The sequence below is a fragment of the Malurus melanocephalus genome, unplaced genomic scaffold, assembly GCF_030028575.1.
Source record: "Malurus melanocephalus ecotype Western Australia unplaced genomic scaffold, MMel_1.1 scaffold_756, whole genome shotgun sequence".
NCBI lineage: Eukaryota > Metazoa > Chordata > Aves > Passeriformes > Maluridae > Malurus > Malurus melanocephalus.
This window is the reverse complement of record NW_026623988.1, coordinates 1-23572: the sequence shown is the minus strand read 5'-3', so window position 1 is coordinate 23572 and position 23572 is coordinate 1.

The following is a 23572-nucleotide window of genomic DNA, read 5'->3' as shown; positions in this document are numbered from 1 at the left end:
CAGCCATGCAGGAATGTAACTCTGCATTCTTCTGCATCCATTTTTTTTGTGGGTTTGGAGCAGTTTTAGTTTGTGTTTGCATGTGATGCTGGCTTTATATTCAATCCTTACATGTGTTTCAAAAATAGAAGCTATAAAAAAGACAWCTATCAGTGGTTTTAAAAAGTTCTTTCTGCTAGGAATTGTCACTCCCATTATAGCTGTGCCCTGTTTGCYCTCTTCAAATCCTCAGCAGAGTAGCTGGAGGTTTTGCATTTGCAGATGTGTCATGTTAATTCAAAGACAGCTTTAAAATAAACCCGGTGGATTCAATGCAGGCAGAAGGCTGAGTGACTTTTGTTCATGTTTAGGTATCCGAGGTGGGGAGGTGTCGGTGAACGGGTCTGATCTTGATTGCATGGGCCCTGTGGAGTTTGTGATGCGACAAGATACAACATTTGCTGCAGCTGGGGCCTGTTTTAGCTTTTGCTTGATGTGAGAGAGCAAGGATGTTGGAATCTGTAAACACACAGTGCAGCACATCACCCTTGAAATGTCCRTGAAACGTTCCCAGGGCCTTTCTGCTGTCCCGGGGCAAACACGGCAGCTCAGGGACGCTGCTGGGTTAGGGGCTCGTGTGGTACCCAGGGGKGAGATGAAGGGAAGGCTCCCTTCTCTGCTTCCAGGCATGTGGTCTCAGATCTCAGACATGGGGAAATAAACCTTCCTGGGAAGTGGTGTCTCGTGGGAGAAGCTTCTGCTCCACAAAGCTCCCAGGTCTAAGGGGAATGGAGCCAAGGCTTTGGTGCTAGCTGCTGCCTCAGAAATATGCAGTTTGATGCTGTCTCGGTGGACTTACCACCCAGACATAAAAAAATAACCAACCCAGAATTTTAAAGTGAGCYTTAACTTCTGTTTTTCTCTCCTCTTCCCTGCCAGAGAAAGTTTCCTATTCCCAGGCATCTCTTAAGCACATGCAGAATTATCTGGGGGATTAACCAACACAGAGAAAGAACAGCGGGATTTAGAGGAGACCCAAGGGAAGGGAAACACTGCTGAGAGGAACATATCCAGGAGGCAGATTACCTATAATTTTTGCTTTCATGAGAGAAATCTAGCACTGGTTGCACAGGTGTRGTGGCAGAGATCACAGGAGCAGAGGGACTGAAAGGCTCAAACTGTGCAGCCAAAAGAAACCTCCCTGGTGGGGACTTCAGATCCTTCCAGCACCATCAAATCTCCACATATGCTCCCTGCCAACTCCCTGCAAGACCAGTATGTGGTCAATACACTCTGCAAGCACTTATCTTTCTTAGGTACCCAGCAGGCATTCAAATACTCTGCTTTTCCCTATCCCTGTGGCAGAGAAAAGGCTTTTTATCTCTTAAATGTGACAACAATAAATTTCTGAGTCATCTTTTAAGTGCCCTTTCTGTGCTGTGGTCTTATCTCAGGCTCATGGGTAACATTTGCTTGGGAAGCACGTTAAAAAAAAATGTCAGCACATTGCTAATTGCTTAATTTAAACTGGTGAAACAAAGAAGTTAAAAGTTCAAAGCTGAGGTACTCTCTAAGAGCTGCAGGTGTTTCCCTCTGACTGCTGTTTTGTTTCTTCTTTAAATTTATGCTAGCTGGCAGAGCAAATATCTATAGATTAAAAATCCAGTTGGCTCCTACCTTCTTTTACCCACCCAATGGTGTGTTTAGCCTTTTGCAGATTTATTGCACTCATGGTTCCTGAGCTGGCACTGCTTCTAACCAGAAGCCCTCAGGGCAGAACCTGCTCTTCCAGGGAAAGATGACCCTGGAAAAGGTGCAGCTGAATGCTCTTTCTGCATCTTCTTGAGAAGTGTATCTGAAGCATCCTGCTACCCCCTTCATGTCTTTAACTGACATATTGAAAGCATTTGAGAATTTTAATGCAATGTCAGTTTAAAAGCTTTGATACCCTTTCCCACCACTTCCATTAGCAAATATGAGAGGGCTTTCCAGTTCCCCAGGAATGGGTCTGTATCCTTCTAGTGCATCTAGGGAGAGGGTAGAAACCCCRAGCCTGCTGTAGGACATGGAAAAGTAGTAGGTAAGAAGGCTGCAGCAGAGGAGGGAGATGTTTTTGATGAGCTACTTCACCTCATCAGGAGAGGAGCACTAAGCAGAGCTCCCACTGGAGTGACAGTGACACTTTTAACAGACACTTGGGCAGAGTCAGGTGCTTGTTAGCAGGGTTATTATCTGTCATGGAGAGGAGCTGGAGCAGTTAATGCAGCTTACTGGGGGAGGCAAGGATATTGCAGGCAGGAGAGTGTGTTGCTCCAGGTAGCAGACTCTCTGTTCCATCAGTATATTATCTATTTGCAATTATTTGCTCTCTACATTAAATATTGTACATGTGTTGGGCTTTGGTAATAAAATAATTGCTTTCTAGGTTACAAATGCAGCGTTGGCACAATAGAAAACGAGCTACTTCAGCCACAAGAAAACTTGGAAATAATTCATTTGGCTCCTGCTGGTGCTGTGAAGGTGTTACTGCTTAACTGGGRTGGGCCCAGTAGTGTTTAATGAATGCTTAAACCCATGGGACACCACAGAAAAGCTGCTCAGCAGGTGCCAGTGTTGGTCACAAATGTGTGAGCACAGGGGTCTCTGAGATTGCTCGGAGGAGCCCCAGCCTAGAGGAGCATTGTGTCAGCAGATAAACAGCCCCAGGGAGGAGCATTGTGTCAGCAGATAAACAGCCCCAGGGATTGCCAGTGGTGCCTAGAAATCCCCTGTTCATGGGAATGGGCACTGGGGCTCTGCAGAACAGGGAAGGCTTGAGCCAGGTGCAGGTGGGTGCTGGGGTAGTGGCAGAGACATTGGGGGGTGACAGAAAGCTGATGGAAAAGCCTGAAGGTGGAAGTCAGAAAAGCACTCATCTTATATAAGCGCTTTTCTGAAAAAGGATGAAAATTATTTTGTCAAATCCAGGATAGAACCCTCTTAGCAAAACTGCTTTGCTTTTTTTATTTCCACTGTGCAAATTAGTCTTGTTTTGAAGTAAATAAAGCTTGGGAGATTAAAAAACAGTGGAAGAAACTTGTCAAACTTTCCTTTTTTTCTCTTAAATCCAAGAGTGCTGCATTTTGGGCCATTTTTAGAGTTTCTGAGTTTCCTTTCATCTAAGACAATTTGAGTGCAAATAATGTTGACTTACATCAAAACCCTAGGAAGAATTTAGATAAATTTTATTGTTGTTTGTTTTGTTATCAATATATTTTTTAAACCATACTGAACAATTGTTTAATCAGTGGATATTAACATTTGCTGCGTTTGTGAGAATAAGTCCTGAAGGATCATGTTTGTGCACTTGTAGTCCTGTGGATCAAACAATATTTGTTTAAACTGTCAGTGCTTTCTATTTTTAATCACAGGCCTGAGCTGGAATTAAGGATTTCTGAACCTGGGGGCTGTGTTTCCACCTKACTCTAGGCTGAGAAGGGCTTTGTAACCATTGCTGTATTGCCAAACATAAATCAGCCTTTTAACCTTGGCTCTGCAGGCAATTCATTTGTAGTGGCATTGGCTCTGCTGCTGACACATCTGATCAGGAGGTGGACTGAGCTTTCAGGACAGATCATGCTCTGTTCTTCCACTGTGAGCAAGCTAACATACTCATTTTAACAACTGATTTATGGTTTATTTCTTAATAATTTTTGGTTTGTATTGTTATTTTCCCAGTTGAGATGTTATTACAGGTAAAGCCCGGGCATTGTGCAGAAAGAATTCAGCTGGGAATCTGCACAAGGTCACTTATGTTTTTCAGAGTGTGCCTTTATAGTAATTAAAGTGAAATTGAGCCCCAAGTACAGAAAACAATGCAGAGAATGAGTGCTCTGTAGTGTGCTTTTCCAATAACAGTGTCTCCTGAACAGAAAAAGGCACAGATGTGGTTACGGTTACCCTGTGAGTGCACAGAGGATGCAATGCTGCTCTTTTCTCCCTGTGCAGAGAAAACAAAGTGGTACAGGCTCCATGTTTGCTGGAAGTTGACAATTTTCTACATTTGTCTCCTGCCTGCAGCTCAGTTCCCATGTTCCTGGTCCTGGGCCAGAGCTAGCCCAGGGCATGGGGAAGCAAGTGACTTTTGGGCACTGCCAGGGCAGTTCTGCACTGGCCTCTTGCTCCAGGAAGGCTTAGTCTGGGAGAGAACACCTGATTTTCCACTCATGCTTTGAGGTGCTCAAGGTTTGGGGKTTTTGGTTACCCAGGCTGCCTCCTGTCTCCCTATAAGATGTATGTTGTCAGACGTAGACGTCTCTCCATTTCATTTTGCCACAGAATCAACACAACTTTTTGGCTATTTTCTTTATTTTACTGATGAGAGTTGCCCCATAATGAGCACGGTGACATCCACAGCCCTTCCTTTCTTCTTGTCCTTGATTTTCTCCTTTTGAAGTCTAATCGTGAAGAGAAGGCATCAGGAGATCAAGCCATGCAGTAATTAAACCYGTGTGAAAGATTAAATGAAAGTGTTTAACCCTATTTGAATGTGCYCTTCAAAATTTCATGGGGTAGATTCTGTATTTGGGAAGGAAACTTACTGTGTTTGGCTCTTTTTTAGACTTTTGGGATATATATGAGTAGCAGGGACTTGAAGCCTGGATCAAATAAATCAAATTATTCTAGGAGGAAAAAAAAAATCTCATTTTTGATGAGACCTACTAGACCTACTTTTTTAAACAGTACTTAAAAACACACTTATCGTAAGTTGCTTATTAAGATGCATGTCACATGCACCATCATGCTGATCAGCCTGAAAAAGAGCAATTTCTYTTGCTGATAATCTGCTGTGCCACCAGGAGGTCAGGTTAGAAGTCAGGACTCCAGGGATTAAATTGTGGTCCCTTTGAAATCGATAGGCATCTTGCCAATCACTTTGGATTCTGCTCTGTTTTGCAGTTTCACATGGATTYTGTTCCTGATTCTTATCAGTGATTTGCTGTGGGACTTGAGTAAGTTTTTTAACTCTTCAGATCGTTTACCTTCTCCAGCAGTTTTTCAAAACTCTTTGATTTATGTACAATACAGTAGGATCAACATGCAAATACAGTAGACAGATGTGTAATATTAATAATCTTGAGATGATTGACTCCTCTGATTGCTTTCTTGATACACTGATTTCCTGTTCAGGACTGTGCATAGGAAAGGCCAAATAAATTTCCTATGTTGAGAAATACAGTTTTTACAGGAGAGTATTTTTCATTCTGTGGGTAACTTTCTGAACTGTTTTCCATAGGTTCTGTGGGCAAACCCTCTTTTTAGGTCAGAGCTGAAGAACTTAATTTAGTCCAGGATGCTGATGGGAAAGTTATGCAAACCAAGCTCCACAGCAGCATGTTTTTTGCAGGCATTGTAGGACACAGAGAAGGGCAGAGAAGCACAGCCATGTTATTCCCTGAGAACTGCAAATCTCCTTTCTCCAGGGGCACTTCTTGTGTCTAAGACAATCCATTTTCCTGCTGTGGAAAGGAGCATCCCTCCTCCATCCTGCCTGCAGCCAGGCACCAGTGTCCTTGCTGGGTAAGCTGACTGGTGTGGTGGAAGAGAGACACCAAAATTGATGTTGGTGGAGAGTGGGAATATCCTGGGGGAACATGACACTGACTGTGACATGAAATCATGCTCCCAGCATTATGGTGAAATTCAGACTCTGTTTTAAAGGTGTTTCTATGCCTGAAAWCAAAGGAAGATAAACACTTGAGTACCTTTAACTATATGCTGTTAGGGACTTCTGCCCTGACAAAAAATCCCTCATTCCCAGGTGAGGATGTGTAAACTGGCCCATGTCCAGAGGGAGGACAAGAGGGAACATCTCTGGGCTTTGCACGAACACCCTAATTAGTATAATGGGCCATCCCCTGGTCATTCCAAGGGGATGCTGCACTGCTGGTGGAAGGGCTCTTTCTCCCAGAACAAGGTAGCTTGGTTGTCTTAATTCCTACATTGTGGTGTTCCCTGAAATGAGCCTGTCCATTGTCTTGGGAGACACAATTGGGCCAGGAAGCCTGTTGGATGTTCAACAATGTGGGCTGTGCACAAATTTTTGTCCTGGCCCAGTTTAATTCCATGGTGCCTGGGTTTCATTCCTGACCAGAGGTGTCATTATTTTCCCGTTCCTTTGCAGTTCAGTGTGTGAGTGCTTTGCCACAGCCTGACGGATGCTGTTGCAGCAGTACAACACCAGGTACAGGTTGTACACCCAGGAAAGAGGCAAGCAGGTGTAGACGGGTGTTTTCATGTTGTAAAACTTGCTAKAGTAGTGTTGGAAAATTGACATGGGAAGGAGGAGACAGATTTKTAGTGGTTTCTTTCATGCTTTTGGGAAAGCAACTGGAATGCACCAGCTTTTGGTGGGGGTGATGGAGGGAGTGAGTTAGGAAATGACATTATTTGCAGCACAAGTGCCCCCAGCTTTGTGTTGGTGCATCTTTGCATGCCCTGGGATCCTGRAATGGATGGGAAGTGCTGTGCAAGTGCAACAAAAAAGGTGTGAGGGCAGCAGGGCTGCAAGGAAGCTGGARAGGGAAGTTGTTCTGCCCTYTGCTGAGGCTCCAGGGCTGCCTGTGGCTGTCTGCTTTTCACATCTGACCCATTCATCTCTCTCAGCTCAGAATGAGCGAGAACAGCCGTGCCACCCCCCTCCCTGCCAACCCCTGCAGGTGCTGCCCCACAACCCGGAGAAAGAAGTCCACATTGACGGAAAGTCCTTTCCCCTCCCTTTCCTTTCCCTTTTAAGGCTCTTGGCCAAGCTGTGTGATTCTTATCTGGTCTCTGCAGAGCCTTGAAGTGAGGTCATTCAGGAAGTTTAATTAATCCTGTGCAATTGTCACTACATCCTTGGCTGCACATTGTACTCGGGCCCAGCCCACCACCACAATGCATCTTACGACAGCTGAACATCTGTTTAAAAACTGCTTGCCAACAAGTAGTGCTTGCTAAGCCTCATTTTCCCTCTGGCTGTGTGTGCGCAGCTCATCACAATATTGTCTAACAATGTTAAGAGAAAAAACAGAATTTCCCCTTGCTCTAGGGATCAACCGGTAAAGCAAGCTAAAATTATCTGGGAAAGGCCGGTTCTGAAATAGCACTGGCAAAGGAATGGGCTGGTTTATGTGTATCCTGCTCATATTTATTTCCCAGGCTGGCATCCAGGACACTGGGCTGTGAAGTGATGCTGCAGGACATGGGATTTGTTGGGATGCTGGGGTGGATTCACCAGGGGCTTCAGTCCCTGRCCACTGCTGCTCCCCTCAGAACGGGGACCTTGCATGTCCCCGGGGTTGGGCTCTCTTCCACTCTTTACCCTCTGACACCAGGCAAGCACAATGTGTTTATGCTGCACACACACACAAAAACRTAGTTCTTCCCAGCCTCCCAGGACGGCCTTTAAAAGTTAGAAGAAAAGAAGAGAGAAACTGTTAATGAAGAGGGGAAATTGTAAGTTCTTTGTAGGGAGTAAAAGGATGATGGATGCTGGCAGAGGTGGGCAGGAGGAGGTGTAGGAACCAACACAAATATGGGACCGTAATAGCAAATGCCATAGGGTCAGGGAAAAGATGAAGTGGCTCATAGAAGGCACTGTGACAGCATGTGCTTTTATCTGAYAGAAGAATGTTCTTGGTGCCACCTAATCTTTTACCTTTACTTCCCGCTATCCTTCTTGATTTCCTCCAGAATTCTTAGTGGTTCTTAGGAATAGRAGCTTAGGAGCTTTTTGTAATGGTAGGGAGGTTTTGGGGCCTGAAACTGTGCAACTCATCTTTCAAGAAGAAAAATTCTTCCCTGTTCCTGAGCTGCTCATCTGGGGTCAGTGCTCCTGTCCAGGAAAGGTGGAAGTGGGGCTGGTGTGGCCCCTCAGCCACAGCTCACACAGGGTCCATACCAGCCCTGGCTGGCACAGCTGTGGCTTGCTGAGGAGTGATTTGATGTGAAGATTGTCTAATTTGGCATCTCTGATGAATAATGGATGGGGAAAGTCAATGTAGTAAAAGAGACTTTTTGAGTCTTTGGAGCTAATAATCCATGCTTCCAATTTCCCAAATGCTTTTCGCCTTTTGCTTCAGTAATGAAATCTATTTTTCATAGTCTGGCCTTTTGTAGCTACCTGATTTGTTTCACTCTTTGCATTTGTTAAAAAATTTTAAATTGCTTTCTCTGAGGTTTTGCAGAGTGATTGTGCAGTTGAATGGGCAGAAAGGTGTATTTACACACAGGCAGAGCCTTTCAGGATTATTAATCCTGGGATTATTAATGTTCAAATTTAGTTCCATATATGAACTATCTTTTAYTCTATAGTAATAATACTGGTTTAMCTTGAGATAAGTTGTTCTTTCTTTSATATCAYATTGCCCTTTGTTAGACTTACTAAAGAATAGAATTCAAAATTAGCAACACACACTAATTAATTTAATACTTATTTAAGAACTCATCTTGTAAACGCAGTCAAGCTCTAAGCAGTAAACAGTTGGCATARGCTGCAGCATATAAAGGTATTTTCTTTAATTATGGTGAGATAATACAAATATAATTWTATATATATATAATTGTTTGTGTTCTTTTCAAAGAATTGAGGTCTGCACTGACTTTGTGCACAGGAAGATGCTTGCCATGCATTGTCTGAACATCAGGGGAGCTGAGCTTTCCAAATGCTCTCTGTGGGCAGGTGTTAAATGGATCGCTTCGGTGGTGTCCTTGGTTGAATTGTTGGTCTYACCACAGCACAGAGGCACAACTGTGTGGCCAGGGGTCACTGCTGGTGATAGAATGTTTTCAACAGGAGGTGTGTGTCAGTTCCCATCCTCACAGCATCTCTCTGCAGGGCAAACCCAAATCCCATCATCCTTCTAGGGATGCCYCACTTGTTTTGGACTCCAGGCATCTTGCTTTATAGGTAGAGCAGAGAACTTTACACTCAGCTTTTAGTCTAAGGGACATGTGAAGGCCAACTTAAAGGAGGATATAAATACTAAGGAGGACTAGAGGTGATATTTTCCTAGGAGGGCTGTTTTATTGCTAGCTTTCTAGACTGTGTTTTCCTGCCTCAACACAATCCTCTCAAGTACACTTGTGGGACTGCACGAGTTGCATTTTAGGGTATTTATCTGTCTTCCCTTTTGACACTGGCACAGATGTGCCTAGCTCTGATCTTTTCAGCAGAGCTCTTAGGAGCCAGCATAGTCTGTGTCTGTCAATGTAGTAAATCCCCTGTTGTCCATGCCACTGTCCTGTAGAATTTCTCATGCTCTATGTGTATCAGAGCAGCCTGAGCTTGCTTTCTCTGAGTAGCTGGTACTGTTCTGCAGCTTCAGTGGAACAGTGGGCGAGGGAAAATTGCTTTCTGCAGGTGTAATATACCTCTTGCTTGTGTAAGAGAAGCATTTTCTCTGTTTTGGGGTAGAATTTAAAGTGAGGAGGAGATGGCTGATGTTAACAGCAGTACTTTTCAAGGCCAGGTTCTGTCCTGATCTGATATCCTGTCTTTATTCAGATCCCATGATGGAAGCCAAAGGGAATTATCCTGGCAGAGTCAAATACAGAACATGCCCCGCTACTCCTGAAATAAATAACAACTCACACTGATACACCCAGTATCAAATTTCTTCAACGTGCTTACAAGGCAGTAACTAATTAACCTGAGCGTGCTTTTATTTAATGAGATCTGAGTACCAGCATGCTCACAGAAGAATATTCCCTAAGCACTGCTCTCTAAGAACATGCCTTTTGGTTAAAGTGCCACACAATGGTATTTTATTGATTACTGKTTTTCTCCTTCATTGCCGTAGGGGTTTTGTGTAGCAATGGGCTGGAGAACCTTGCATTGTGTTAGGTGTCATGATGCAGTTTGATAGYGCTTGAAATTTCATTTAAATGGTGTTTAAAAGTCCATGAATTCTCACAGAAAYGGGAGAAAGAAAGAAGTAACTAAGAAAACCATCAGTCTTAGGCAAAGATATTGTGCCTCCTGTCTTAGGCTCTCCCTGCTGCAGCGTGTCGGATATTTTAGCATAGTGGCTTGGAGATTTGAAATACAGCTGGATTTAGATGAGGCTTGGCTCCAGATTATTAATTTGTCCTTCCTGGACACTGCCTAGGGTGTGTGGGCTGTTCCTCCCTCCACCAAAGACCCTGAGATCAACCCCCCGAGGCTGCCTGCTGTGTTTTGGGGCGCAGCAGCCTCATTGCGCTGCTGATCGCCTGTGTCTGAACAACCCCTGGCCCTGGCAAGAAGGATGCAGCTGTGTGTGTGTGTGTGGAGGGGGGAACGGCTGCATCCCATGGTGGGTGCCTGCTGGCATCTGTCCAACCTCTGGGCCAGCTTCACATCCTGCTCAGGACTCTGGTGTCACAGCCGGCCGAGGGTCAGTGGCATTGCACACGGCAGGAAGAGCGGCTCATCCGTTTCTGCGGATTGCTCAGAGTCACGTTKTTATCTGTGCATGCAGAGCTGTGGTTATCAGCTGTTGCCTCCAAGGAACCTGGGAACAAGACAGATTAGAGGCTTCCACCAGACAAGTTAAATTGCCCATCAGATGGGTTGGGATTCCACTCGTTGAACAGCTGAGGTTCGGTTCATGTGGTTGCAGTGCCACTGACACACCTCTTGATTTATGGTTACAAAAGAGCTGAGCTGCTAAGCTTTGAAAAAGCTTTATAAATGTGCAATATGGGGAAGATTGATTAAAAATACATTTCTGCATTTAAGCGGCATTGCATAATCTGTATATTTTCTAATAATAGATTATCCTCATTTCTCCTAGCCTCTCATGTCATGAATTCTCTAGCAGACATCTTTCTGGGATATTGAATATACTGTAAGTACATTTTTGGCTTCAGCTGTTATATTTTTATATGATGGTTTTTAGTGTTTGTCACAAGTGCTTTAGCGACACTTTATCCTACTTTCTCTCCCTAATCTCTCCTCCTTTTTGCTTTCTTTTTGCTGAATTTGTACTGAATTAAGGTGGCTACTTAACAGTCATGTACATCAGAAATTTCTGCTTAGCTGTATCATGCGTACTTCCCCTGAAATCCTCCACCACTATCAGGTTCTCCAAACAGCCCTTTCTATGTTTTCAAGGCTGTAAGTCAAAGCAGAGTCAAGGAAGAAAAGGTATTTCTGTCCATTTCCCTCTTCTCTGAATGTCCAGTCTGGGTTTAGTGTGACAGGAGTGAACCCCAGGATTGAAGATGCCCATGCCAGGGCCCCTGCACCTCCACTGTATGCAATTTGCTTCCCTACTCCAAAGCAGGGCTAGTCTGGTACTTCAGGTGAATGCCCCCAGTCATTCGAGCTTTTGCATTCCCAGAAAAGCATAAATGCATTTTTCTCTTTGCACACTCGAATGACAGCACCTGTGGTAAAGCTTCCTCTGAAACAAGCCTAGTCCATGACCACCAAATCCCGCTGCAAACACCACCAAATTGAACAGATGGCAATGGGGTTGTGTCTGCTCTGTACTATGACCACAGATTGAAGAAAAGATGTGCAGAGCCCACCAAGGGAGCCTAAATGATAGAGAGTTTATACTAGATACAAGCAGCAGGTTTTGTCAAGCTGAGAATAAAGCTGGCCTGGAATCACCAGCCCCTCTTCTGTTGGACTAATAGTCACATCTACCAACTAGCCTGGCTGCCATTGCCCTTCTTGTAAAGGTATATTTATTGAGTGTGAAGTGTATCTGTTGAGGAATAGGGGATTTCCAAAGGAAAATTCCCTTTTGAAAAGAAACCAGAGGAACTAGAGGAAACACTAAGCTTGCTTCTTGTGTGTACTGGAGAGAGTTGCTTTTGCTTCCTCAAACCACGAGGACAGCCCCTGCACTGTTTCCCTTGTGAACACAGCTTTCTACTTTCCACTTTTGTGGGATGATGTGTGGTGTAAAAACTGTCTGAACTGCTTAGKAGGAACACAGCAGMCCCTCTGCCACCAGGRCTGTGGGTCCTTCACCAACTCTGCMCTGGTGGCCTTGAAAGGTCTTAAGGCAACCCCAGTGTTACAGTCAGTGACGGAGACCTGGYCTGCCCTGGGAAGGAAATAATCACAGTCTGCTCTGTCCTTGTCCGGTTTGGAGCCAAAGATGTCACTTCACCACAAAAGGGAAGAGGAAGGAGGAATGACCTCACCCAGCTGCAGCAGAGAGCACAAAGGGGATGAAACCGTTTGGGACAAGCTCAGCTGCTCTAGGAAATTCCCTTCCCCGGCCTTTCTGAAGACATCATCAGAGTTCCTAACCAAGCAAGCAATCATCTGTCTGACATTTCCTGTCCATGCTCACTCACCCACCCTGTCTGGCCCAGTCCCCAYTCTCCCAGTGCAGTGGGACACCCAGACCTGTGCAATGTACYTCCCAGGTACTGGTCCCACTCTTCYATATCCTGGCACCAGCYCCCTGTGCTGCCTTTTCCYRTATGTGACAGACTTTGCACCTGCTGGTGCTCTGCCCCAGCACTGAGACCCAGCTCAGAGCCTCTCCTTTGGCTGCAGTTTTGGACATAGAATCAGAGAAGATTTAGGATGGAAAAAAACTTTAAGATCACTGTCTCCAACCATTAACTCCGCACCAGTAAATGCACCACTAACCCACGTCCCTAAGTGCCCCATCCACACATCCCTTAAATAACTCAGGAATGGGGATTTCACACTTTCCCTGGACAGCCTGTTCCAATGCTCAACAACTCCTTCCACGAAAGTTTTCAGAGTATTTGATATAAACCTCCTGTGGCACAACTTGAGGTGATTTCCTCTTGTCCTGCTACCTGGGAGAAGAGTTCAACCTCCACCTCAGCTCAACCTCCTTTAACATAGYTGTAGAGAACAATAAGGTCTCCCTGATCCTCCTTTTCTCCAGGCTAAGCAATCCCAGCTCCATCAGTTGTTCCTCATGAGATCTATGCTCTAGACCCTTCACCATTTTTACTGGCCTTCTTTGGACATGAAATCCATCACCTCTATATCATAATTGTGTACTAAACAAACAAACAAATAATTTACAATGGGTCCTGCCTCTTCATCCAGGCTGCCTTCGTATTTGTTCTGGGCAAGCAGACCCTAATTTTCCTTCGCTGATGAATCATCCTCCAAGGATTTGCCCTTTCTGGGAGTCCCTTGTCCCTTTGGTGTGTGCTCAGGTGACTGAGTCTTGGTCAAGAGTCTGTCCTGCTGTATTTCAGTGGAAGGTGAATGCTATCTTGGGGAGGGGCTGGTATAACTCAGTTTGTATCACACAGACATTACTGGAGATAAGACAAGTCCCAAGTTATCCAGACACTCTGTCCTTTTTTTTTTATTTTTTTAAATTTTTTTTAACTTACTAAGTAATGAATGTAAACGAGGCTTATAAAATCCAACTTTAAAAAAATTCCCATTTCCTTTGATGTAGGCAAAAAACAGTCTTCCCTAGTTCTCAAAAAAAATTTAAAAAAAAATAAAAAAAAAAAAAAAAAAAAAAAAAAAAAAAAAAAAAAAAAAGGAAGAACAAAAACCAATAGTTTGTTTTGGCAAAAATAAGACCAGAACAATGTTTTCTATTTTCAAATGAATTAAAACAACTAGTAAAGGTGAGTTGCAGACGTGTGTATGTGCTTTAGCTGTGAARGAGTGCATCCCTGTGGATATTTGCTGACTGTGTTATGCCCATGGATGTTCCTGTTTCCTTGATTGTGTTAATCTCCCAGGAAATGTGAATGTTGGCAGGCTCTCTGGTGTGTAAATACCTGGAGAAGAGTTCAATTTTAACTGGGGAAACTAAGAGTGGGAACTGAAATTACCTTGTTTCCCCTCCTACAATAGTGAAGAAGTTTTGGGTCCTATGTTTGAACTAATTAGCTTAGCTAATTAGAGACTTGTTTTGGTCTGTCCCCCTTGTGCATTAGTCCTGGGATGGGAATAAGAKCAGAGACCCCAGGGAGCAGAAAGATTTATCAATTTCTTTTATATTATCTCAACTGGTTTTCCTTTAACCCACGGTATGAAAAAAGGTGTGACAGCAAATGCATGATGAAGAAGTATGGTCTGTATTGCAAGAGTTGGCATTCATTTGCAAATTGCAGTTACTAAATCTTTGGTTGCAGAGAGCTTGGCTCCGGTAAACACTGAGATAAATTCAGGTACAGCTTCCAAGGCATTCTTTATACTGTGAGATCAACCAAAATGTCTTGCAAGGTTACAGCTATTTTTTTTCCTGCTCTTCCTTCATCCCTTCCTTACTGCAAAGGAAAATTCTTTTTGAAGTCTTTGGACATGGTGCTTCAAAGGAAAATTATGATCTTAAACATAAAGTTCCCACAACTTCAATATTCCCGTGTCCTCTCAAGGTGATGAATTTTAATTCTATCATCATGAAGAAGATGATGAAAAAAAATGTGCTGTCAGTCTCATCAGCTTTTTTAGAGGAGTGGTGAGATAAAATGCAGAGTTAAGCAGCTAAATGTTGGAGTAAAAATACATTTATTACCTTTTTGAAACCAATGCATATTATAGAAATKTTCAGCAATAGGCAGCTTGCTTTGAGCAAAGCAGTCTGCTGATAGATTTCTTAAACTACCAATGCAAAATTCATCKGGGAATGTGTCCAATAGGCATCTCCAACAGTTAGAAAGAAATTGGTAAAGTTTGTCCTCAAACATCACAACAAAAACCTTAATGTGTATTTTCCCAGATGCTGCTCTGGATACTCTGAGTGGTTTGGTCCAACATCAGGTGAGACTGGATGCTCTTTTAAGAGGTGGTGAAGTTAAAACAAGYATGGCAATGTGTTCATTCTTCAGCCAAGTAGCTACAAAAATATTTGGAGCATAAAAATCCTTTTCTAAGCTAAACTTATTTCTATCAAGGAGTGCTTCTGTGACTGCTGTTTTAGTCTTTTGGTTTTCATTCCAGCTTTGCCATGTAGATTGTGTCAAAAGGCAAAATTTTATACAGCCTTTCTCCTGGCCACTTATACCTCTCCTTTACCTCATGTAATTGTTCCATAAGAATAGATATATTGGACATCAGAAAGCTTATATTTTGCTTCCAATTTCATTTAATCTTAGGCTTAATGATGTTGAAAATTCACAGAACCTCTAGAGATCTCTTGGTCTCCAGTTTCTACACTTACAATTTGCATGAAGGTAAAATCACATGGGAAATACTCAGGAAAATGAGGTATTTTCTCTGCCATAGAAAATACCTTCCTCTGCCAGCTGCAGAAGCCTTGATTATTCTTTGTCTTTCACATCCCTTTTTAGGGATGTTATCTCTGTCTGGGTGGTATCTTTGCAGCAGGCTCCTGTGAGTGATTTATTTCCTACTGACTGACAGAGAGGAAGGATTCTATCAAGGCACTGATTGCTGAACTGTCCTGATTGCTTTGTTACTGGCACTTTGGAGAGAGCTGGGAGAGRGAGCCTGGGGACTGGTAGCCTCAGGACTGACACTCTCTAAGCACACTGGAAAAAACAGGGGGAGAGAGAGATTTTCTTGCAACACATGAAGAATTGGACAGTTCCCCTGGCAACAAACTGCTGCTGAAGTCGAGTTTGCATCATCTGAAGGGTCTGTGTCCTTGGGGCCAGAACTTGCTCCCAGCTCTCAGACCCAGCAGTGCAATGCTGGAGAAAGGCTCAAGGGTTGTGTAAAGCACAGAGACATCCCTCACAAATTCTGCTCTTGGGCCAGCCATATCTATGCTTATATTTTTGCCAGCTGGATGTGAGTGTGATATTCTAACTCAGGAGATCACAGTGGAAGGTTTCAATCATGCTGGTGGTGCTTCACCCTGGAGGTGCTCAGCACTACTGAGCCTATGGGTGCTGCCAAACCTTTCCAGAAGCCTTAGCATGCYCATTTCCCAGGGCAAGGCTGCAGATCATGTGGGAGGCATGGCTGCACCCCTGCTGCAGGACTGTGCTGGGCAGAGGGGTTGGTTTTGTGAGTTCTGAGACCATGCAACACAAGTTGTGAGCAGTGAAGGAGGAGAGTTTTTCTGTTCATTGCCCTTRTGGGTCAGTGCTGGGGGATCCTCASCTKCCATCTGCTGAGTGTGGGAATCTCCTCTGCACCAGATCTGTGCTCTGTGCTGGTGCTGTAAAATCTACCTACCCCTGTATGTGGAGTTTCTCCTCAGCATGCACGTCTGGAAGAAAAAAAGCAGTCAYACACTGATTTTGTCCTATGCTTCTATGCAAATGAATTATACMRTTYTGTGGACWCCTCCCAGGGTTMAATKMTTGAGACAAWTYYARCTTSYTTGGGRGACCAGGGAATGTGTGGACAGGACTAAGAAAGGGCTCGAAAAGCAAGGTCTCCTTAGGTGTGGAAAGGTGGGGAAAGCTGTCTAACAAGTGTAACAATGGTGGAATGGTTCCCATGGCATAGAGGGAAGAGGAGCCTCCTGAGATTTTGACWTTTWTTTTGGGARCTGGCYGTAGTTTTATCTGCTTTCAGCACARCCCAGGCTTCTGTCTTGAAYGAYCTGTTGCTGCACAACAGGAGGRAGGGATTGCTCTGCYATAATTTACCTCGTGCAGGCTTTTTTTGGAGGTAGMATTTTGATTAGAGACAACCCCAATGGATGACTTGGTTTAAAAATTAAAGTGAAGGATGTAGGTGTAATAATTTCTCCCTTTTCTTTGATGTGAAGATATTGAAATGCACATCTCATCCAACTAAACCTGACCTGGGGTCATTCAGATGAGGGTTACTAATGCAGYGCTGTCTCTTTTAAGTCTACCAAGACCTGCAATGACACAGCCATGGCTCAGCATCAGAATTCCCTCTATAAACATGCCTGTTTCATGGATTTATGTAACTGCTGCTGGAATTTCCTCCTGACTGGTTGACACTTGTCAGATCTATTGAAACCATCTCAACAAATCAGGAGGAAAAAAAATTCCTCTTGCCTAGAATGAAAAAGTCTTTTTAAGTAATTAAAAAAGAAGAAAAAAAAAGAAAAGAGAAGAACTGAAAGGGGTATAACTTGAAGAAGAAATTATTAATCTCAGATGAGGCTGCTTGGGTGTGTCCCAAGAGCCCTCCCAGCCCCAGAGGTTCTGTGATTGTATGAACTGTGAGCCTTGGCAGTGTGYTATTGAAGAATTTCTTTAGAAACAGCATTGGGGATAACAATCCCTGCTCAGGATTGACAGGAAACCATATGCCTGAGGTGAGACAGGATTTTTATCTGAAACCTCCACACTGTGGTGGAGGGAGCTGGTTTCTATGTCAGTGCTGTACATCCATCAAAGAAATCCCATCACATTGTTTACTGTAAGCAGTGCATGTGTATATTGCAGTTTGCTTCTACAAAATACATTTTTGGATTATTCTTTTCACAGAGTTCCTTTAGGATTACCTGAACTCATACTGATGTGACAAGCTGCTCTGTGATGCTGTGGACCTCTCTATCCCTCCAGAACAGTCTGTAGGTTGTTACAGAGATGGCCAGAAAGTTTTCTCACTGGGCAAAATTCTTCTTCCTCAGAGRACTTGTGTTCAATTTTGGGAGGATTCAGTTTGTCAAAAGCTGTGGTAAACACTAAAGGCCATGGTGGCTATTTGGTCTGAAGAGGGAAACTGTAAAATCTGTGCCCATGAAGGGAGGAGGCTGCTGTGCAAACCAGTACGTGGCAGCACGTCCCAAATGGTGATACCAGGGCAGAGGTTTGGCTCTGGAACTTCAGATTTGGAGCTGCTTCATCTGCCTCCCCAACACCTTCCTCCCAGACTGATGTTTGACTCTCTACTGGGAATGAGCTGTGTTTCCCTGTGCCCATCATCTCATTGCAAGGTATCCTGCTGCCTTCTGGGYTTCAGTGTCTTTGGAAAGGTGTAAAAAGTGGCTCCCACTTGCTGGTGAATGCTGCTGGAGCACTGGGTCTCCAAGCTCCTCTGCAACAAAGACTCCATTTTCATGTGTGCTCCTGCCACGTCTGCCTTTAATTAAAACTGAGCAGCCAATTGGAGCATCAGGACAAGTCTGTGAATGCCAGTGCTGCAATATTCAGTTGCCTCTGCGTAATGAAGCAATAATTTTGAATGTGTGAACCTTGTCCCATGCTTGACTTGTCACAGCATCAGTATTGGCTTCACTCTGCTGTTGTTGCCTTCTAACGTGATCCTGTGCCATGTGAAATTATGCAGTCGTGTCTGCAGAGTTTAAACTCAGGAGCAGATATTTGTAAGACAGTCCAAAGTAAACTATTAAAGTTGTCTTTCATTTCTTGGCTTCCTCTTTCACAAGAYTTTCCCACCATAACATTTTCTCGTGCATCACTTCAGTAGGACAGGCAATGTGCTGGTTTAATATTTCTTAATTCTATTCTGGTTCTTCTGCCGCCCACATCAGTATGGTGTCATAACTAGCACATACAGATTTGAGGAGAGAAGATTGAAAAATATGAGAAAAACAGCCTGCTAATTAACATTCTAGTGATGGGAGAGAAATCGTTCTGTTAGCATTTAATTTTTGAAAAGCACTCAGTGCAAAGGTTTTGGGAGGAACTTTCTAAATACTTAGCTTAATAAAGCAGCAATTATGGGAAAATGAGAATAGAAAATGATTACAGAGACAATGAAATATGATTTCTGCAAAAAGAAAAAAAGTTCACTGTGCAAACTGAAGTCTGTTAGTGCCAGAGACTTTTTGGTATTGGTACAGAATTGATAAACTACACTCAAAAAATTGAAATGCTAGGTAATGGCCATCTGCCAGTGACCGGATTAAAAGATACATTTTTGTTGTCTTTTGAAGTTGGAACAGAATTAAAAATGTTTTACTGAACAAGACTATAGGACAGGCCATTTCAGATAGTGAGTCCTTACTCTTGTTAGATATGGCAGTCAAAAAATATATGGGGTGGCTTCCTATCTGTCTGCCTGTATGCATGGTAGTCATTACTCAGCTGTGCAACCAGAGTTTGAAGTTAATTAGAAGATGAGAATGAAGGGATGACTACAGGGAGCAACTATGCATGTAGCTTCCCAGTATTATGTGCAGTTATTTGTTGTTAATTCTCAGAGAATCCAGTGACTGGGTACAAACTATGTAGACAAGATCAAATTGAAATTCAAAATACTCAGGGCCATTTCTAATAGATTTTCTCGTGGAATATTGTAATATTCCATATAAACACAGGCTGAGAACTATAAAATATATTTTGTCTCATTGCAAACTTCTCCTAAAATTATCAGTGGCACCTCAGAAGTGTAAATGAACTTCGATGTTAGCTCTGTGCTTCAGTGCAAGTCTTCACAAAAACATCCAGTGTGGATACATGCTACCAACTGCTCCTGACCACAGGGAAAAAAGCTGAAATAAAATATGATACAGAAAGTACAAAAACAGCCCAGAAGGAAATGTGGGCATACTGCAACATTATGTTGGRCATATTTTTATCATAGCTGAACATCTAGTTCTCAAGGAAAAAAAAAAACCAACAACAAAAAACTCCATCACCTCCAACTTCTTGTGCATATTTTCCTTAAATTTGTCTTTAAAAAGCTGYTTAGATTCAATTGCTTCTGGTTCAGACAAAGGGAACTGGAGAAAACAACACACATAAAAGAATATGGGGTATTATCTTTTCAGTTTTAATAAACTCACTGGCAGTTTCAAGAAGCAATGGTGAAGAATTATTTTAAGCACAAGTTATAGCTCATATCTGATGCCAGGTAAAAATAGAAGTACAACAGGAGCTAAAACATACTCCTTGGTTAARGCATAAGGAAATGAGGGCTTTTCCCTGCTCTGCCCATCAGTCTATAGCTGAAGTTTATACCTGAACAATACAAGGAAGGTGCATTAGAGGTAACATGAGTATAGGCAAAACTCAAAAACATGTAGGGAAGGATTCCACACTGGAAGTGTATAGTAAAGCAGGATGTGACTGAGCAGAGCCAGACTTGCCTGCACAGAGATAAAAAGGAGTATTTGGATGATGGTAGTGGAGCTTTTGTATATTGAACATAGCTACCATTTAGAAAACTAAAAAATCCTTTCCGTGTTGGAAGAGTTTGCTCTTCCTAGGAAATCCAGCTGAGTCTACTTCAGGGTCTTCCTTGAATCTTGTTAGAGCAGATTTTTCTGTTACTATTGTTTGCAACAAGCATGGGACATTATATTGTGGAGGGGGTAGATTCCTCCTTTGAAGACTCCTTTTTCTGTTGTTTTTGGGCTTGAGGGGTTTTCTTTGAAGGCTGATGTCTGAGTGCACACCCTCGTAGGCTTTATTGATCTGAGTCAGTCTTGCCTGGGCTCTATGAATGTTAGCAACTTAGGAAAAGAATGAAGAAAAGAATGAAGAAAAGAATGAAGAAAAGAATGAAGAAATTATTTCAACCCTCAGATGCCTTCACAAGAGCAAGGAACTGCGGAGATGCCTCCTAGCTCATCGAGGATATTGTGCAATAGGGAGGATTTGGGGAAAGCAAGGTAGGATTCATACATCCTCTGCCTTGTGATTAATGGGGGGAACTTCTGTGCAGACAACAAAGTGGCTGGAGAGAAGCAAGAGAGCTGAGTCAGAAAAGAATATGTCTGGCATCAGAGAATCCAGTTCTCCATAGCTGGGCAGATTGGTRCATGCCCATCTCATGTCAAAATCCCTGTGTGTCTTCAATCTAGAGATGAGTACATGGGACAGCTGAGGGACCACCAGGAGGCATTCATCTGAGAAAAGCACACTTTCCCATGGGGAATTCCATACYGTGCCTGTGGGAGAATACTGGAATACAGCTGTGTCCCTGGGCAAACCAGAAATGTTGACCTTGGCCACCCTTGCTGGCTTGCTTCCCACCTTGGCTTGGGGTTTGGATTGCTGAATTATCCCCGTGCTGCCACACGCCTGCTACAGGACAGGGGACATTGCAGGTCAGGTAACATCGTGTGGCCATGTAGGGATTATTGTATAGGAGCTCATGGATCTCAAAAACTATGGATTTCCCACCCTTACAGGACTGCAGTGACCCTCAGGTCCAGTGGTCCAGGAAGAGACACCAAAAGGGCACCACAATCAATTCTCTTTCCATTTTGTGGTTCATCCACCCCATATCCAGCCSGAATACCAGGTGCAGCAGGAAGCTCTGTGCCGTAGCTGCAGAATTATTTCCTKCTGCCACTAAAAGAAATTTTAATGCACAGCAAGCTCCATTGAAGTGCAAGTGAAGGRCTCATTTCATAAAAGATTTAGGCACCATCTCGGTGTATACTTTTGATTTGTACAGCAGGGAGCTTGTACTTGGGAAGAAAAGGGGGAGGGGAGGAGGACTTTGCTTTAAATTATGGCTTTTTTTTTTCTATTCATTTTGCATTCAAAAGCCCAAATATATTTTCTCTTGCCTTGATTTATGACCTTATAAAAATGAGATAGAATCAGCCCAGAAAGAAACAAAGGTTAGGTCTTCCCAGAGCCTGAAGCCTTTGTGTAAGTCCCTGAAGAACAGCTGTGCAAATTACATTTGCTGCTATCAGATAAAGTGGAGACAGAGAGCAGTTTTTCTAACAGGATCTGGACAAGATTCCATTTCATTTTGTCGTTTTGAATGCAGGTTTGATTTTGTTTGCTGGTAATCACAGGCTTTAATGTTACCTTGCCAAAAATGGCTATTGCARGAGAACTCGCATCAATGTGATATCAGCACAGGCAGAAAGGGAAACATCCTGTTTATGTGAATGTCCCTAACAAAAGAAGTCAAGATCTAAACAGATAGAAGAGAATGCCAGTAACGGTGGAACAAACTACATGCCAGATGTTAGTCACGCTGCTTAGAGCACCAGGAGAAGTTGATCAGCTATTATGTTGATGAGTGCAGCTTATGAACCTGTAGAGAAGGGAAGTGATGGTTGTCATTTGCATGATTAAAGTCTTGTGTAGTACTTCTACATTAAATCATAAATAATTCCATTTWACCCGAGTGTATTAATTAAAAGATTACATTTTAAGGTATTTGCTTTCTTTTCTTTGCAAGTTCATRTAAAAAATTCAAAAGTAGAAATTAATTTTATTTTACAGACTAAGAGAGCCACAGCATCACAAATCAAATCAGGTTGAAAAGGCYTTCTGGTCCTTGCCCCTGCTCAGAGCATGGCCAGGTTTAAAGTCACAACAAGTTGCTCAGAGCCCTTAGTTAAATTTGAATATATCTATGGAAACCAGTCTTTTTTTTTCATTGCACAACTGTCTTCACAGTGGAATTGTTTTCCATCCTTAAAACCAASCAGAATTTCCCTTGTTGAAACTTGTGTCTGTTGCCTCTTGTCCCTTTCCTGTGCACTTCTGAAAGGGCCCATCTTGGCTGTAGTCCTTCTGTACCTTTGTCAAGCTGCTGTTTGGTTCCCCAAAGCTCTTTTCCAGGCTGGACAGGCTCAGTTCTCTCAGACTTGCTTAAYAGGCAGGGGCTCCAGCCCCGATCATCTTGGCAGCTCACATCRTTTTTTGGAKCTCACTTYTCCTCTGGRGGATGTAAAACTGAACACAGYGRCTTCACCAACACCAGGGAAGAAAGYTGTGGCCTTCCACATGCTGWCTCTTGGTTTAATCTGTGTGTTTAGGGAGAGTGCACTCCATCCCTCTCTCCATGTGGCTGGGGAAGATGTTTTACAGTGCACCACTGTATTCACATTCACAGCCAGCTGCTGATTGTACTGACTGCTGAATGTTGTCTTTGTGAACCCAATGGTCCAGCTTCTCATCCATCTATCAGGCATTTCTGAACCATGCTTTAATTCTGCTACTGCTTCTTTCCTGCAATGGAGGTAAYTTGGAGCAGAATATTCAGGGCTTGAAGAATTTAACCAGTTGTCTAAATTAACTCAGATTCTGATCGTTCAGCCTGCTTTCCATTTTGAGATTTTTTTTTTGAGAGAGTAGCTGTGCTTCTCAAAGGCAAATATGAGTTTATTTTTCTTGCTTAAATCTCCTTTGGGTTTCCAGAAATCTGTGAYAGAGGGGAGTGTGGGAAAGACTAAGGCTGAAAGTGAAGGGATTCAAGCCAAGACCAGCAAAGTATGGATTTGTACAGGAATAAGACCTGCATATACACAAAAATRTTTGTAGCTAGCAGACACTATTAGCACTCCTGCTACTCTGTGTTGTTTCACTGTTTGACTAAGGAAGGAGATATTTCCCCTGCAGCAGTTCATCATTTTTTTCGAATAAAAATTTTCACAGAAGCCTTTGAATTTTGATAGAACTTGAAAAGAAATACCTGACTTTGCTTGGTTTATTGATATTAGGTAGATTTTTCAATAGCATCAAAGAATCTGGTTCACTATATTAGTAATAAACCATTTGGATTTTATAAAAGGACAGGAAACAGTAGCACATTATTGTATCACTTTATGTCACATATGTGCCTGATAATCAGGTTGTGTAGTCAAAATGAAATAATTTCACACTGTGAACCCCAAATTTACAAAGAGTGTTTCATGGGAGCTCTTGAAATGTCAATTCTCTATTTCAGATAGYTTTCTTACTTTCTGAAACAGCTGAGAGGTGTGGGGGACCACATATTTCCCAGYTTCACAATACATTACATGGTCACATTTCACTGTTTTGAGCAGCCCAAGATGGTGGA